This window comes from Helianthus annuus, chromosome 15, assembly GCF_002127325.2.
Source record: "Helianthus annuus cultivar XRQ/B chromosome 15, HanXRQr2.0-SUNRISE, whole genome shotgun sequence".
NCBI lineage: Eukaryota > Viridiplantae > Streptophyta > Magnoliopsida > Asterales > Asteraceae > Helianthus > Helianthus annuus.
In genome coordinates, this window is record NC_035447.2 from 128,875,414 (window position 1) to 128,892,226 (window position 16,813).

A 16,813-nucleotide genomic window follows, 5' to 3' on the forward strand; every position below is an offset into this window, starting at 1 on the left:
GATTATAAAATAAATAAAAAATAGAAATTGGATGTAGAGAACCATCACCACACCATATACATTGGTGATGGAGGATGAAGTGATGTAGCGATAACATGGAGGGTGGTGATGATGATTAGGACCATCACCACACCTTATAGCGTTAGAAGGAATTAGCCTTCACCTAATAAACCCAAATTAATCCACGAATGAGAGAGTGTCACTTCCTTTTACCTACGTTGAACCCGCTGAACCCAAATTCCATTTTTCCTAATTGTAACGGTCATTGCTTCTGCATAAACATCAGGATCACCAGCAACAATTCCCAACCCAAATCCCAAATTAATCCCGTTTCCAACTCATGTGGAGTCTATCAGCCAGATTTTGGGAACGGTGTCGGAGATGAATGGATCGAAACAACGGAAGAAGATTATTGGAGCGGTCTTTCAAGTGACGGCTTAGGAGATTTGGAAAGCAAGAAATGAGAAGACTTTTAATAATTGGCAAATCAATTTTAATAGAACGACGGAATCTATCAAGGAGATCACTTTTATTTTGATTAGTTCTAGATCTAAATTTTGTAATCTCAACTGGGATAGGTGGACTGACTTTAATATTCGAGATGTAATAGTGTAATTCGGGTTCAGCTTCTTGTTAGCTCACCTTTTTTATATCTTTTTTTTTTATAGAAGTTTCGCCCTTAAAAAAAATTGTGGCGCGTTTTTTTAGGTTTGGTGGTTGTGTACCAGACTCGTCCACATGATCTTTGTAGATTATGCCAACGGCTGCCTACACTTTTGAATATTGTACCCGCACGTGAGTAAGTGAGTTGTTGCCGACGGAACCCTTGAAGATTCTTGCTGCCTTGAAAGATCCGATCTTATGGACTCCTCTAGTAATCTACTAGGCTGTTATTACTAGAATATTTATGACCCAGGCCCGTTAAACTGAGCTCGCAGGCCCACATAATTAATGGCCTGGCCTCCTGCCATTTCATCGTAGAACATTAAATATACCATTCTTTACGTATTATTGGTGGGGTTCGAGTTTCACCAGATAAAAAGTCATGTATTTCAATTGTTTATTATTTCGACTATTATGCAAAGCTATTATAACTATTTTCTGGTGAATAGCAATAAAGTGTGGGCCTGTTTATCCAAATTTTATTTATTATTAATTCACAGTTTGTGTGACCCTGTGTGCGACTGTTAGAAACCATTTTTGTTGAACACTATAAAAAGGGGACCGGTCGTCATTCAGGTCGGGACAGGACCAGTGGTGAAGTTTGAGATTTTCGATCTGAGGGCGGAAATCACTGGACCTAAATTTTTTTTATAAAACCGGGGGTCGAAAACGTATATACCCAAAAAAATTTATACGAAAACTACATACACTCCACTACTGAGCGAAAAGTTCGGGTGGTCGGCCACCCCCTCCCGCCCCTTAAAAGCTTCGCCCATGGACGAGACGAAGAACATAAAAAAATACAGTATTATAATAATAATATATAGTAAAAAAGGGTAATTGCACGGTACCCCTGACCGCGGAAGGGATCTCTCTTCCCAAGCTAGCGACCCGGCAACGCTGCCTAGTGGTGAATACCCAGCCGAGTTCGAGGGGAGTGAAGAGCCTGCAAGTAGGATTCGAACCCACACCACATTGGACTCCCGAACCGGTTTTAGATGGTTGCCGGTGGCCACTGGATTGACACCCCGTGGTTGTAATAATATATAGTATTACTCATTAGAAAACAAACAATAAAACCCTAGTTTTTAATTAGATTTTGTTTGTTGTATTACCTTTTGTTTAAAAGCCTTAGTTACAATTGGACCTTAAAAAAACAAATAAAAAACAAGATATGGAAGGCTTGAACCTGAGACCTCTTTGTTACAAAACAAAGGAATATATGTGTGTAGAGAAGTCTATTTTCAGTTCAAAGCAAATTTCGCCTAAGAAACGGATACAATGATGTGACGATGCGTGTACATGAGTGCCTTTAATGGGTGTGGGGTATTTGCTTCCATTTATATACACAGGTTTACGACATACATACTAGAGTCAAGACTGTGTAAAATGATATAACTGAACCTTGTTAAAGTGTAATCAAAACCTATATCAGAAATAGGCACACATCCAGGCCCGGTGATAAATGTGGGCAAGTAGGGCAATGGAACCAGGCCCAAAGACTTTGAGGGCCCAAAGTTTTTAAAAAATATCCTATATACTATATGTTTTTGTTATTGGGCCTAAACTGTTAACCTAATTATAATAATCAGCCTTCATCTGTGAATCTGTGATTGACGTATATACGTAATAAGCGGGAATCCGGAATAGAATACGAAGCGACGACAGAGGTTTAACAGGTAGCGCACACACAAAGCAACCAGAAATCTGAAATCGGTTCACTGTTCAGCAGCGCAGCGGCCACGAAATCAGTGATTCGGAATCGCGTTACAGGTTAGTTCCTTGTTCAGCAGCAACGATTTTGTTTATTTTGGTACAATACTTTTATTTTGATGATTGTTTTAACAATTAGTGTCATATTATAGTTTTTTTATATATGATTATTTTGTTTAAATTATATGGGCCCGATTTATCTTTAGTGGCTCCAGACCCAAAACGTTTTGAGATTTCTCGGAGACCGCACTGCACACATCCACACCGTATAAATTTGTTTACACACATCCACATTATGTAACTAAAATGTATAAGTGTACCATATACACATATCCATATTATGTAACTAAAATGATATAAGTTTACCATATAAATGTTATAGTCGTACGAGGGATCACAACTTTTAAAGATGTCATTTAAAGAAAAAGCAATATAAAATATTATACTAGTAATAAAAAGAAAAAGAATTCATGTGGATAAGTTCTTTTTTATATGTAATAACGTACATAAAAGTTATCTAAGTTTAAAAATTGGTGGAGCTAGCATCTAACGCAAAAAAGTAAATAGAAGTGGCGAATTCTCTCTTTTACACCTTATAATCGCTACTATCTTTCAATTAATTATGAAATTGTCACCGCGTTAATATTAAACACTAATCTGGTTTGATTATAATTATGATCGATGTATTTATTGTTGCTAATGAGTGCATAATAGCAACGACATATATGCATATGTTAGGGCATATACCATTGAATTTCTTACTTGAGAACAAAAGTACATTTTTTACAAAGAACACTTCTTTAAACACATGACTGTTTATAACTTTAATTTTAAATTCAAAACCGAGAAACAATTGAACCCGAACCCAATTTATATGCTAGACTCGGCCCCTACGGCCTACGCTATAACCTCTACCCAAGAATCTTTGTAGTGATAATACAAGTTGTTTCTTGAATGTCCAAGTGAATAAATTTTGGGCATGTTTGCTTTTTTCCAAATGAAGGGTTGGCTACCAAGTTGAGATGGGACACGATGGGATGTGGTTTGTGTCATGAGTCGGGTAAAGGAAAAGACGTGTTTTGAATTATGACCTATTTTTACCTGTTGGATTCCTAACTTGTTTCATATCCACTTGTGAATTAGAATGAGCATATATGTGATTGACATACGATTTTAGTAAATTCATTATCTGTCATATATCGAAAACTATTGTGTTTGTTCTTAAGCTACATAAACATGCATGTTTAAAATACGACTAATCGACTCTAGACAAGAAGTATTTCTCTTTACACAACTTGTTATATTGAAGTTAAAGAGACTTGATTTTACATAAGTTAACTTAAGTGAAAGTGAAAAATTTATAGAAATCAAGATGTTTACTTGAAAAAGAGGATGGAGTAGGTGCAAAAGACCATCAATAGAATCATAGGGTTAAAAAGGGAAAATCCACTTTAATAATTGAAGCTTTTCACAGCTATAAATCCAAATTTGGGTGAAAAATAATTATTTTAAAATGAGAAATAATCATATATTGGTTAGTAATACAAATATAAAGATGAAATAGATTGTCTTTTCCAATAATACCACATCTCCCGCATGCATGGGATGGGAACCAGCTGTATGTGATTGTACATATCGAAAATCTCAACAAACCAATCAGTACAACAGTTCGCAGCATGCATACGTACACCAGATTGTGTTTTTTGGCTACATGCAATGCGCACAGCTGTAATGAAAATAAAGTTTATAAAGGAAGCATTTGTGTAATCATATCAGCAGCTATGCTAACAGCAACCATGCCTAAGCTTTGACAGATACCATAATCAAATAATTCTTCACCAACAGCCATTAAATGCTTTCAAACATGAGATTACCTTACCATCCAATGTGTTACTATGAATAATATGTCTATTATGGAAAGTGAAGTTTATAACATTTGATGGATTGTTGGAACACATCAAGTATATGTGACCTTTGACATATTCGATCGAGGGGTAAACCAACAAACCTGGATACCACTTTGATTATCAGGAAATCGAATATGATTACCAAAACATGTCTCATACTCGACCCAATTCAATCCCAAGGTGTGATTATGCAACATCTTTGTTTTCAGTATATTAATTTGGGAATATTTAATTTTATAAAGTATTTATAAATTCTCATTTAAACACAAGTTCAGTTTAATTATCCTAAAATTGAAATAAATAAATGTAGAGAAATATTAAATTAGGAATAAACACCGTAAATATCCAATAATGTGGTCAAAGTCTGAGTTAATCTTACATGGAGGACTACTTATGTCATTATGGTATTTTTAAATCTCGAGATGCATATGATTTGTGTTGCGTCAATATATATTTTGATGATAGAACACAAGAACAAAGGGTTTTGAGTCTTTTCTTTTCCTTACTAAGATGGGAATTTTGTGTTACCTAAACTGAGAATACATCAAATCTTCTTTCCTAACCACTTACTTGCTGAATTTAGCATAATCTCCCCTTTGTTGCGCCAAATACGCCAAGTGTTGGATTACAGGCACAACGACATAGGCATACACACATAACCATGTCCCTTAAAAATTAGATAAGAGTTTGATGATGGGAAATCACACGACTAAACTTCACATAGTATATATCTTTTCAACTTTCAGAAAATAAAAATTTGGTTTTCCAAATGTTTTGCTTTGACAATTATTACAACTCCACTATGTTTTTACAGCAAATCCTACTTTTTTATAATGTTTTTTAACAGTAAACTAGGGATGGCAATGGGTCGGGTTTGGGTCAGGTATTGGTAATAATCCCATAACCATACCGGTTGTAAAATCATGTCCCATACCTGACCCAATACCCATCGGGTATTCGTTGGGTAATTACCCGTCGGGTACTGGGTATACCCGCAGGTATCGGGTATACCCATTAGTTTGTTAAAAGATATACATTGGGATTTCCAAATACATTTTTTACTATTATAATTATTATGTAATTTTATTTATGCAACAACTATTATAAATTAAACATATATATTACATACATATAAGTTTTATCACAAATTAATAATAACTTTATAATATTATACACTTATATGTATACACTTCACAACATACAAAATATAAATACTATTATCAAATACATATGCTAAAAGAAAATTTATTTTTTCAAGTTATGAACATACTAAAATAAATCACTAATAGATAAGGGTTAATGGAAAATAAAATATAAATTAAAAACTTCGGATATATAATTCGGATAAATGGGTATGTGGTTTCGGGTAATCGAATCGGGTATCACCTAATCCCATACCAGCGAAAATTTTGAAAACTAATCCCATACCCGGCCCAATACCTGTCGGGTATCGAGTATACCCGTCCCATATGTGTCGGGTTTCGGGTATACCCGTTGGGCTCGACTATTTTTGCCATCCCTACAGCAAATGCTACTTTTTATATAAATAATTCTAAATTGAGTAAATCGCCATTTTCGTCCCTGAATTTTATCCTAAATTGTCATTTTAGTCCAAATAGGTTTTTTTCTCCTCTGGGTCCTGTCTTTTTCTATTTTTTTGCCATTTTGATCACATTACCTAACTCAGTCTAAAAACCTAGTTATAACTAGGGGTATCTTTGGCATTAACAAAAAATGGTTTCTAAATTGCCGTTTTAGTCCAACACTTATTTTACATTAAAAAATTAATGTTATTATTATTATTATTATTATTATTATTATTATTATTATTATTATTATTATTATTATTATTATTATTATTATTATTAGTGGGACCCACCACCACTCTCCCCTTCATCAAATGCAGCTACTGCTGGAGACCCCCCCCCCCCACCCCAAGCTAAAAACTCTGGCGACCTATTAGCACCACCACCACCACCGAGTCCACGTCCACCTGCGACAACCACCATCGAGCCCTCTAACTCCACCACGACCAACACCACCCAACCGTTTACCATCAGATCTAATAACCCCCCACCGCCCCCTTCACATTTCCGGCGACTAGAACAACACCAACGCCACCACTACAGCCATTAGCACCACTATTCACCACCAATAACCCAAAATCAATCCGACAACCAAAAACCCAAAATAAAACAAACCTAAAGGTTAATTAGGGTGAAAAACGAATTGAATTGTACCTAGGAAACTGAAAGTAATATGATTTGATTGAAGCTAAATCTAAAGTCGAGTTGGCAAGAAGCAATGGGGAGGACATTAAGTTAGTATTGCTGGTGGAAATCGGAGCGGAAGAAATAGGGGTATTAACGTCATTCGAGAAGACGGTTAGGTAGTTTCCTGATGCTTTCGGTGAAGCCAAAGGTTATCGGGGAGATTGTAGGCGGTGTTGGAGGACGGTGATGGTTCCAGTGGTTTAGGATGGTGGTGGCGACGGTGGAGGTTCCGGTGGTTGTGTAATAACCCGCACTTTCGTGCTTGTTACTCCCGTTACACTCGTTACACCTAGCACCCGAGATTCAGATCATAATGTACCTATACCGCTTACAACGCTACTTCGCATATTTTCGCATATACTCGCATACTTTCAACACGCTATATCGCACATCACAACGCATACACTAACGCTAAAGATGACACCGTGTGAACACTTAAACTACTCCCCTCGATCGTCGTGATGCAACGCAATCACGCTAACGACGACACCGCGTGAGTACTTCAGCTGTTCCCCTCGATCGTCGTGATGCGACGCAACGCTAACGCAAACTTGAAAACGCAATTACTTATGCTTTGACCTGTTATATATAATAATAATAATAATAATAATAATAATAATAATAATAATAATAATAATAATAATAATAATAATAATAATAATAATAATAATAATAATAATAATAATAATAATAATAATAATAATAATAATAAAAGTGTTGAAACTATCTAAACGCACACTCTGTGGCACGCGCAACTCAATTTATCGCACTGAAACGCAACCTAACACGACACTACTTATCTCGATATAACGCTTAAAGCATCCACAATGATTAACGCAACAAAACATGTAGAACGAAACGAAAGTTGGAAAACCAACTCGCACCATTCGTCTGATCGAATGACCATTCGGTTGAATGATCATCCGTCCGGATGACCATCCGATCGACTGGCCATCCGACCCATTAGTCCACCGCCTCATCTTTCTCTCTCACTTATAAATACTCACCTGTCACATCATCAGTCACTGATGTGACAACTGTATCCGACCAACACGCTTTCAGTCATTCTCAAGCACTTTTCACTGGATTCAAGGCTATTTCCGTAAGTTTTCTTCCTAAATCTTGTACTTCCATCATCAATGCACACATCTTCATCATCTTCTCCACTGAAATCATACTTTTTCACCATTAAATCACCTGATTTGGACTTCTTGAGGGTGATGTCATCTTGGTTTCCGATGGAAACTGTTGTGTAACCTCATCTCATCAAGATTTGTCCGGATCTAACGGATTTCTACACGTTTTTACACTGATTTCGACAAGATCTAAACACTTTTCAACTGATGCAAAATTTTCTTCAACTTTTCTTCATTTTATACTCAAAACCGGTGAAATCTAGACTCGTTCAGGCTCTCTACTCGTTCTCTAGTGGAGGACCGGTCTGAGAACAGTTTTCCACCAAAGAAGACGACGGATTCACGGGACGAACATGAAACTTCATCATGAACAGTTCGTCTGATCGAATGGGGTGTTTCCCATCCGATCGACTGGGCTGGACTTGGTACGGTTTCCGTTGTTTGACACGTCGTCATGCCGTCTCCGTTAAAGTACAAACTTTTAACTGAGAAATTTTACAAAGTTTCCTAGCGAACAGATCGCCCACTTGAATGATCATCCGATCGGATGACCATCCGATCGAATGACCATTCGACCAGGTGAACTGTCCTTTACACCACTACTTGCTCAAGACGATTTGCTCAAATGGCCATCCGTCCGGATGACCATCCGACCGGATGACTTGTTTTAATACCACAACGAAAACTTCAAAAACTTTGAAACAATTTACAAACACTCACATCACACTCGAATGGCCATCCGTCCGAATGGTCATTCGCTCAGATGTCCATCCGATCGAATGGGTACTCACCCGATCGACTCACCATTCGACACTTATCTAATCCGACCCGCTGGTTACACACTGTTCAACGACTTACGCAACTGTTCACAGGCTAACTCAGACGCGCTCCCAGTCAATCCCTTCAAGTTATGTTTACCTGTTAAACACCTACGGTGAGTATACTTGAGCCCCTTTTAAACGCTTTAAACACACTTTGGGGTGTAACGTACGTTCATATCTAAAACGCACTTATCAAAACGCAGTCTATACTCTAAACTATTATCACAAGAGAATTATTAACGTACATATTTACACGTGATGCTTGATACATATGTGCTAGGACTCTTACTCACGACGTCCCACCTTAGCTAGCCTCGAGTGACTTAGCTGGTAGTATGTGTTCTGTAGTGTATATGTTGTGTATTTCGTTTATGTATGTGGAAACTCGCAGTGCTTTTATCTACTTTATACTATTTCAAACCTGTATACTCGCCAATACTTTTTGTATTGACGTCGTTTTAACGTATGTTGCAGGTTAATCGCTGGCTATCTCGAAATCAAGCTAGGAAGTCTAGAAACTCACAATAAATCTAGGTTGTCGGATTTGTATTGTTTGAGAGAACATGCAATCTGTATGACTGTTTACTGATATATTGTTTATTAGTATGGGATAATGAACGCTTTAAATATTGTCACTAAATAGTTGTTATGGATTCTCTTAAGCAATCCGATTCGCTTAGTGCCGCGCCCCGATGATTCCGCCACCAGTTGGGGTGTGACAGATTGGTATCAGAGCCATAACTGTAGGAAACTAGGAAAGACACGACCTAGTCCAGGTTTTGATGTCTTAGAATTGACCTAGTCTATAGTCTAAGTACCTACCTTTGAACAGCTGGCCTATTGCTTCGTGCGAACCCGGTAGGGTTTTTGAACGAACCAAAAAGTTGTTATACTCTCATTCGAACTCGCGAAACTACATCTTCGTACGAATTACCGCACATACAGCTTCATATGAAGGAGCCTTTCCTAGGCTGAAAACATACTTTTGCCTTTCCTAAGGCTAACACAATACACACGCTTGACGATACTCGCATACCACAACCGAGTGATTGTGTCGAGATTAGGTGTGAAAACCAAGAACTCTCGATGAGATCGCTCACTCAGCGCATTATTCTTAGCATGAGAACCTTTTGTTAAGTCAGGGGTGATATCCACACCTCAACGGAAATCTCCATTTCTATCTATTGGAACTCCCGAAGTTGTTCGGTGAGCACAACCACAGCTAGGAGCGAAGTTGTTAAGTCAGGGGTGAAACCCACATCTTAATAACCTGTTCCACTCCCTAAAATGATTTTCAAAAGCTCTCACCAAAGTCACGACTATACCAACAACTCGAGCCGCGTTGTGACTGGAAGGACGAAAGCTGTAGTCGCATCCCGGTGAGAGCATAGTCCACTAGGCCAACGCGTGTGCTCGAACTTGTAGGAATAATTGAACTACTTTGGGTAGTCGATGTCTAACACCCCAGACGCTCCATCTATTTTATGCCGCAATCGTTGATTTTTACGCGGCAACGAATTTTACAAGTTTACGATTTTATACTTTTCGATTTTCGACTTTACCGCTTTATCGATTTGTCGCGTTTCGTTCCCCGCTTTATACGCACAACTCGCACAGCCATCTCAATCTAAAACAAAAGACGAATGTACGCAACAAAACTAAAGACTAATAACTCGCTCTCTCTCTCTCTCCTCATCGCGTCCTCGCGTACTCTACACAAATATATATGTAAGTATATATATATATATATATATATATTATACGATTGTATGTGTTCTACGTGAGAAACTAGGAATCTTGTGTCTCCTATGTGGCTCCAATATGAATACGTATTACTATACCACCCGCAACAAAATTTTAAACGCGCTCAATCGCATCGTATACTCAAAATCATTATGATCGAATCTCACTCCAAATCTCTCTTCGTTTAGATGTCTTCGAACGATTCCACCTCGAGACGTACAACCAAGAGAAGAGCTAGACGAAGCGCCGATAAGAGGATCGCCTCACTCATGGCTGAGGAAGTGGCCAGGGTCATTCCTCAAATCGTTGCACAGGTTCAATCTCTCAGCAATCTCTATAACCTCGGAAGACTCTAAGACCAACGCTCCGCAAAGTACCTTCATCTACAAACACTTCAGAGCCTGTGACCCGATGGTTTTCACATGTGAAGGAGGTGTACCTCAACTACTCCAGTGGTTTGATGCCATCGAGGTTACCCTTCGTCAGAGTGGGTACCCCGAGCATTTTCGTACCACATGCCCTACAGGAGTATTTCAAACAAGAGCCCTCGACTGGTGGACAGTCGAGCTTAACAAACATGGAAACGATGCTGCCTACGCCCTCTCCTGGAACGAGCTGAAGGAGCTCATGAGTACTGACCTCCCCACGAGGTCCAGAAACTAGCAAACGAATTTTGGGAAATCAAGCAAATCGACGGTGACAATCACGATCTCACAGCAAGGTTCAAACAGCTTAGCATTATTTGCCCAAGTCAGGTCGACACTCCCGAAAAGGCTATCAAGAAGTACATCCGTGCTTTGCCCGAGTGTGTGGGCAATTTTGTCGAAGCTGCAAAACCTGCTACCATCGAAGAAACCTATCACGTGCCCGCAGAAATCAATGACAAGCGAGTCTTGGCGGGATTCTTCTCCAAAGAGTCCACTAGGAAGGTTAATCAAGCAATCGTCATCGAATCCTCTGACAACTCCTCCGACGGATCTTCAGACGAATCCTCAGGCGAACCCTCAGACGAATCCTCAGATGATAATACGCCACCACAAGACGCTCAGGCTAGCCGCAAAAGGAAGAGCCCAAGCCTAAACTCTTCAACAACTAAACTGTCGCAACCAGACCCTCTCCCAGTAGTTCTAGTTCGCTCAAGGCGTGCCTACACTGGAACACTTCCCCTGTGTCACAAGTGTACCTATCACCACTAGGCGGAAACTGGCTGTCACTATTGCATCAATTGCAACTGTTATGTTCACCATACCCATCACTGCCGCACAGGGCCGCGAACTTAAGGCATGCTAGTACTCCCCCACACCGCCAACGCAGACCACAGCTCCAGCAACAACCGCAATCCCAGCAGGAGTCTACAACACCAAACACCAACCAGGCGTAGATTAATGTTGTAATGATGCTATACTCGATGAAAAATCTTGTGTACTTATCCTATTACTCGATGCAACGTTGACTCTCTGTCTCCCTCGTTCTTGCACTTAGTCTAGGTTCGCACAACACAATAATACTAATACTATATACTATATCACGATGTAATGTGTTTTACCCTCACTATGCGTCCTTCAAATAAGTTACGATAAACATGCAAGGAACAACCTAATCACGGGTGCACACGGGATTATTTTGGTCAGTACACAGAGATCGTAGTAAGTTCAATGATGCCATAACGTTAAAAGCATGGTTAAGCGTGGTGGATACGCCGCTGGTACTTCCTATATATAAGCGTCTTAACCATGTCGAGGAAGTCTGACACCTATTCATGGGACGGAGGTGTGTGGTGGAAGCATGGTGGATACGCCGCTGGTACTTCCTATATATAAGTGCTTCGCCATGCTAACCAATTTCTCGTGAAGAAAGTGCCATGTGGAGTTGAACGTTATTAGACCTCTTATACTATTGAGACTATTTTCAACACGCTATACTCATGCGCAAGGCGTAACATCTCATCGCAACTCGAACGCGTCATCGCTAGACTTTTCGCAAGTCTACATGTACGCAATCGCATCTTCGCTGGAATCTAACTCACATTCGCAATCGCTTAAACGCTTATCGCATGTGTCAATCTCAACGTTTCAATACTCGCATCGCTTATTGCTTATCGCTTAACGCGCATCGCCGACTCGCTATTCGCTTATCGCTCGTCGCGTATCGTTGTTCGCTGTTCACTTATCACTTATCTCCTTTCGCTTTCCGCTCATCGCTTATCGCTGATCGATTTACGCTTCTTGCTCGCTGCCTATCGCCTAACGCTCGTCGCCTAACGCTCGTCGCCTAACACTTGTCGCTTACCGTTTATCGCAGATAACTTAACGCTTTTTGCTTTTTTGCTTACTATCTCTTGCTCTTCGCACTTGACGCTCGCACTACTTCGACGCACACTCTCATCGCTAAACTGAGTTTGAAAACAACTTCATCACTCAGTTTACTCAAACTTCCTTCCAAACTTGGACCGAGGACGCAAAATATATCCGTATCATATCGACACACACGACATTGCTTCACGGGACAGAGGCAATATGGCTAAAACATGGTGGATACGCCGCTGGTACTTCCTATATATAAGTGTTTTAGCCATAGTGACAAACTTTCGTGGAAAGGTGCCATGTGGGGCTCGATGCTAATTAAAACTTTTTGGACCATTTAAAAGTTTTTGTGAAAACAAAATTTTTTGAGAATAAAAGGAAATTTTCTGAAAATTTTAATTAAAACCCTTTTTGACAAACAAAACTCTCTTGTAACGTTGGTTTAACAATCGACTCAGGTTAACACCACGTCATACGAAACTTTTCGTAAAAACCAAGTTTTCCATAAGATCTTTTGATAAGTCAACAAAACCTTTTTCGGCAATGCTGGTATGAACATCGACTCAAGTTCAACGCCACACCGTACGAAAATTTTCCTAAAACCAAACTTTTCTTTAAAATCTTATTGCCATAAAACTTTTCGAGAACTCAAAGCATTTTTGGATCGCTAACTCGTGCATTACCATCCTTTAGTCAAATGAATCGCCTTACTAAACGCTTTCCCTATGCCGTCGAGATGCTCTCGCTAGTCAGTCCTCGATCAATCACTTGTTCGCTCTTCGCTTATTTGCCGCTTACTCGTGTCAATACTCGCTACTCGCTCCCGCATCAATTCCCGCAGCCCTCCTTGTGGATTAATTTCGGGATGAAATTTCCTAACGCATGGGAGACTGTAACAACCCGCACTTTCGTGCTTGTTACTCTCGTTACACTCGTTACGCCTAGCACCCGAGGATTCGGATCATAATGTAACTATTTCACTTACAACGCTACTTCACATATTTTCGCATATACTCGCATACTTTCAACACGTTATATCGCACATCACAACGCATACATACTAATACTAATACAACGGGTGAACACTTAAACTACTCCCCTCGATCGTCGTGATGCAACGCAATCACGCTAACGACGACATCACGTGAGTACTTAAGCTGTTCCCCTCAATGGTCGTGATGCGACGCAACGTTAACGCAAACTCGAAAATGCAATTACTTATGCTATGACCTGTTATATATAATAATAATAATAATAATAATAATAATAATAATAATAATAATAATAATAATAATAATAATAATATTAATAATAAAAGTGTTGAAACTATCTAAACGCCCACTCTCTGGCATGCGTAACTCAATTTATCGCACTGAAACGCAACCTAACACGACGCTACTTATCTCGATATAACGCTTAAAGTATCCACAATGGTTAACGTAACAAAACACGTCAAACGAAACGAAAGTTGGAAAACCAACTCGCACTATTCGTCTGATCAAATGACAATTCGGTCGAATGATCATCCGTCCGGATGACCATCCGATCGGATGACCATACGATCGGATGACCATCCGATCGACAGGCCATCCGACCCATTAATACTCACCTGTCACACCATCAGTCATTGATGTGGTAGCTCTATCCGACCAACACAAGAACTTTTCACTCGATTCAAGGCTATTTCCGTAAGTTTTCTTCCTAAATCTTGTACTTCCATCATCAATGCACACATTTTCATCATCCTCTCCACTGAAATCATACTTTTTCACCATGAAATCACCTAATTTGGACTCTTTGAGGGTGAAGTCATCTCGGTTTCCGATGGAAACTGTTGTGTGACCTCATCTCATCAAGATTTGTCCGGATCTAACGGATTTCTACACGTTTTTACACTGATTTCGACAAGATCTAAACACTTTTCAACTGATTCAAACTTTTCTTCAACTTTTCCTCATTTTATACTCAAAACCGGTGAAATCTGGACTTGTTCAGGCTCTCTACTCGTTCTCTAGTGGAGGACCGGTCTGAGAACAGCTTTCCACCAAAGAAGACGACCGATTCATGGGTCGAACATGAAACTTCATCATGAACAGTTCGTCTGATCGAATGGGGTGGTTCCCATCCGATCGACTAAGTTGGACTTGGTACGGTTTTCGTTGTTTGACACGTCGTCATGCCGTCTCCATTAAACTACAAACTTTTAACTGAGAAATTTTACAAAGTTTCCTAGCGAACAGATCGCCCACTCGAATGATCATCCGATCGGATGACCATCCGATTGAATGACCATTCGACCATGTGAACTGTCCTTTACACCACTACTTTTCAAGACGATTTGATCAAAACTTCACACTACCAAACTCTTAATCGAATAGCCATCCGATCGAATGGCCATCCATCCAGATGACCATCCGACCCGATGACTTGTTTTAATACCACAACGAAAACTTTAAAAACTTTGAAACAATTTACAAACACTCACATCACACTCAAATGGCCATCTGTCCGAATGGTCATCCGCTCGGATGACCATCCGAACGAATGGGTACTCACCTGATCGACTCACCATTCGACACTTATCTCAGCCGACCCGCTGGTTACACACTGTTCAACGACTTACGCAATTGTTCACAGGCTAACTCAGACGTGCTCCCAATCAATCCCATCAATTTGTGTTTACTTGTTAAACACCTACTGTGAGTATACTTGATCCCCTTTTAAACGCTTTAAACATACTTTGGGGTGTAACATACGTTCATATCTAAAACACACTTATCAAAACGCAGTCTATACTATAAACTATTATCACATGTGAATTACTAACGTACATATTTACACGTGATGCTTGATACATATGTGCTAGGACTCCTAGTCGTGACGTCCCACTTTAGCTAGCCTCGAGTGACTTAGCTGGTAGTATGTGTTTTGTAGTGTATATGTTGTGTATCTCCTTTATGTATGTGGAAATTCGCAGCCCTTTTATCTACTTTATACTATTTCAAACCTGTATACTCGCCAATACTTTTTGGATTGACGTCGTTTTAAAGTATGTTGCAGATTAATCGCAGGCTATCTCGAAATCAAGCTAGGAAATCTAGAAACTCACAATAAATCTAGGTTGTCGGATTTGTATTATTTGAGAGAACATGCAATCTGTATGAGTGTTTACTGATATATTGTTTATTAGTATGGGATAATGAACGCTTTAAATATTGTCACTAAATAGTTGTTATGGATTCTCTTGAGCAATCTGATTCGCCTAGTGTCACGCCCCGATGATTCCGCCACCGGTTAGGGTGTGACAAGTTGAGGATAGTGAACGACGATGGTGGTTGATGTAACACCCCGTGTTTTCTAACGTCAAAGTCAAAGTCAAAGTCCAAGTCAACCTTGACTTTCTTTGACTGTAGATAGTCGATTTTGTGTTTTAGTTGTATTATGTGGAGTAAGTGTTGTAATCAGCAAGAATCGAAGTAATCGAACGTGTTTTAAGGCGAACCGATCTACGACTGTGAATGATAGGAAGTAACAATGCGATAAAGTTAACCTAATCAGTAATCAAACCGATCTAACAATCAATCAAACTCGAGACTCGAATTATTGAATTGTGGTATTGTTATACGTGTGTGTGTGCCTTATGTGTTACTTGTGTGTGCTTACTTTATGTTTGGTGTGGTATTCAAGCAAATCAATCGAAAATCGAATCGAAACTCGAAAAGCAATCGAACTCAATCGAAACTGACATCGAAACGTGACTTATGGAAGATTGTATGTTAGATATAATGGTTGGGATTAAAAGTAATTTGACTAGGAACTCGGTCGTATCCGTATCACCGTCCATCAAAATCGAAACGTCAAAAATCGTCGCAAAATACTCGCAGTGCGTGGCGGATCGAACAGGAAGCATCCTGATCGAACAGGCCAGCCGATCGGCTAGCATCTTGCCAGCCGATCGAGCAGCCCACTCGATCAGATATCCCAGCCGATCGGCTACCACTTTCCTCTTTTGGAAGCCTATAAATAAGGCTGTCACTATCATACTTTCCATTTTTGGAAAGCTCTGACCTAACCAGCTATCTTCTTCACCTTTTCTCAGATTTCTCTCAATCCCGGTAAGTTTTCACTCTAATTCTTGTACGTTCTTGATCATTACTTGATTCTACACCTTTCTATCTTTCAAAACTTGGATTCTAACCGTGAAATCACCAAGATCTAAGTGTTCTTGGGTGATGTCATCATGGTGTTCTTAAA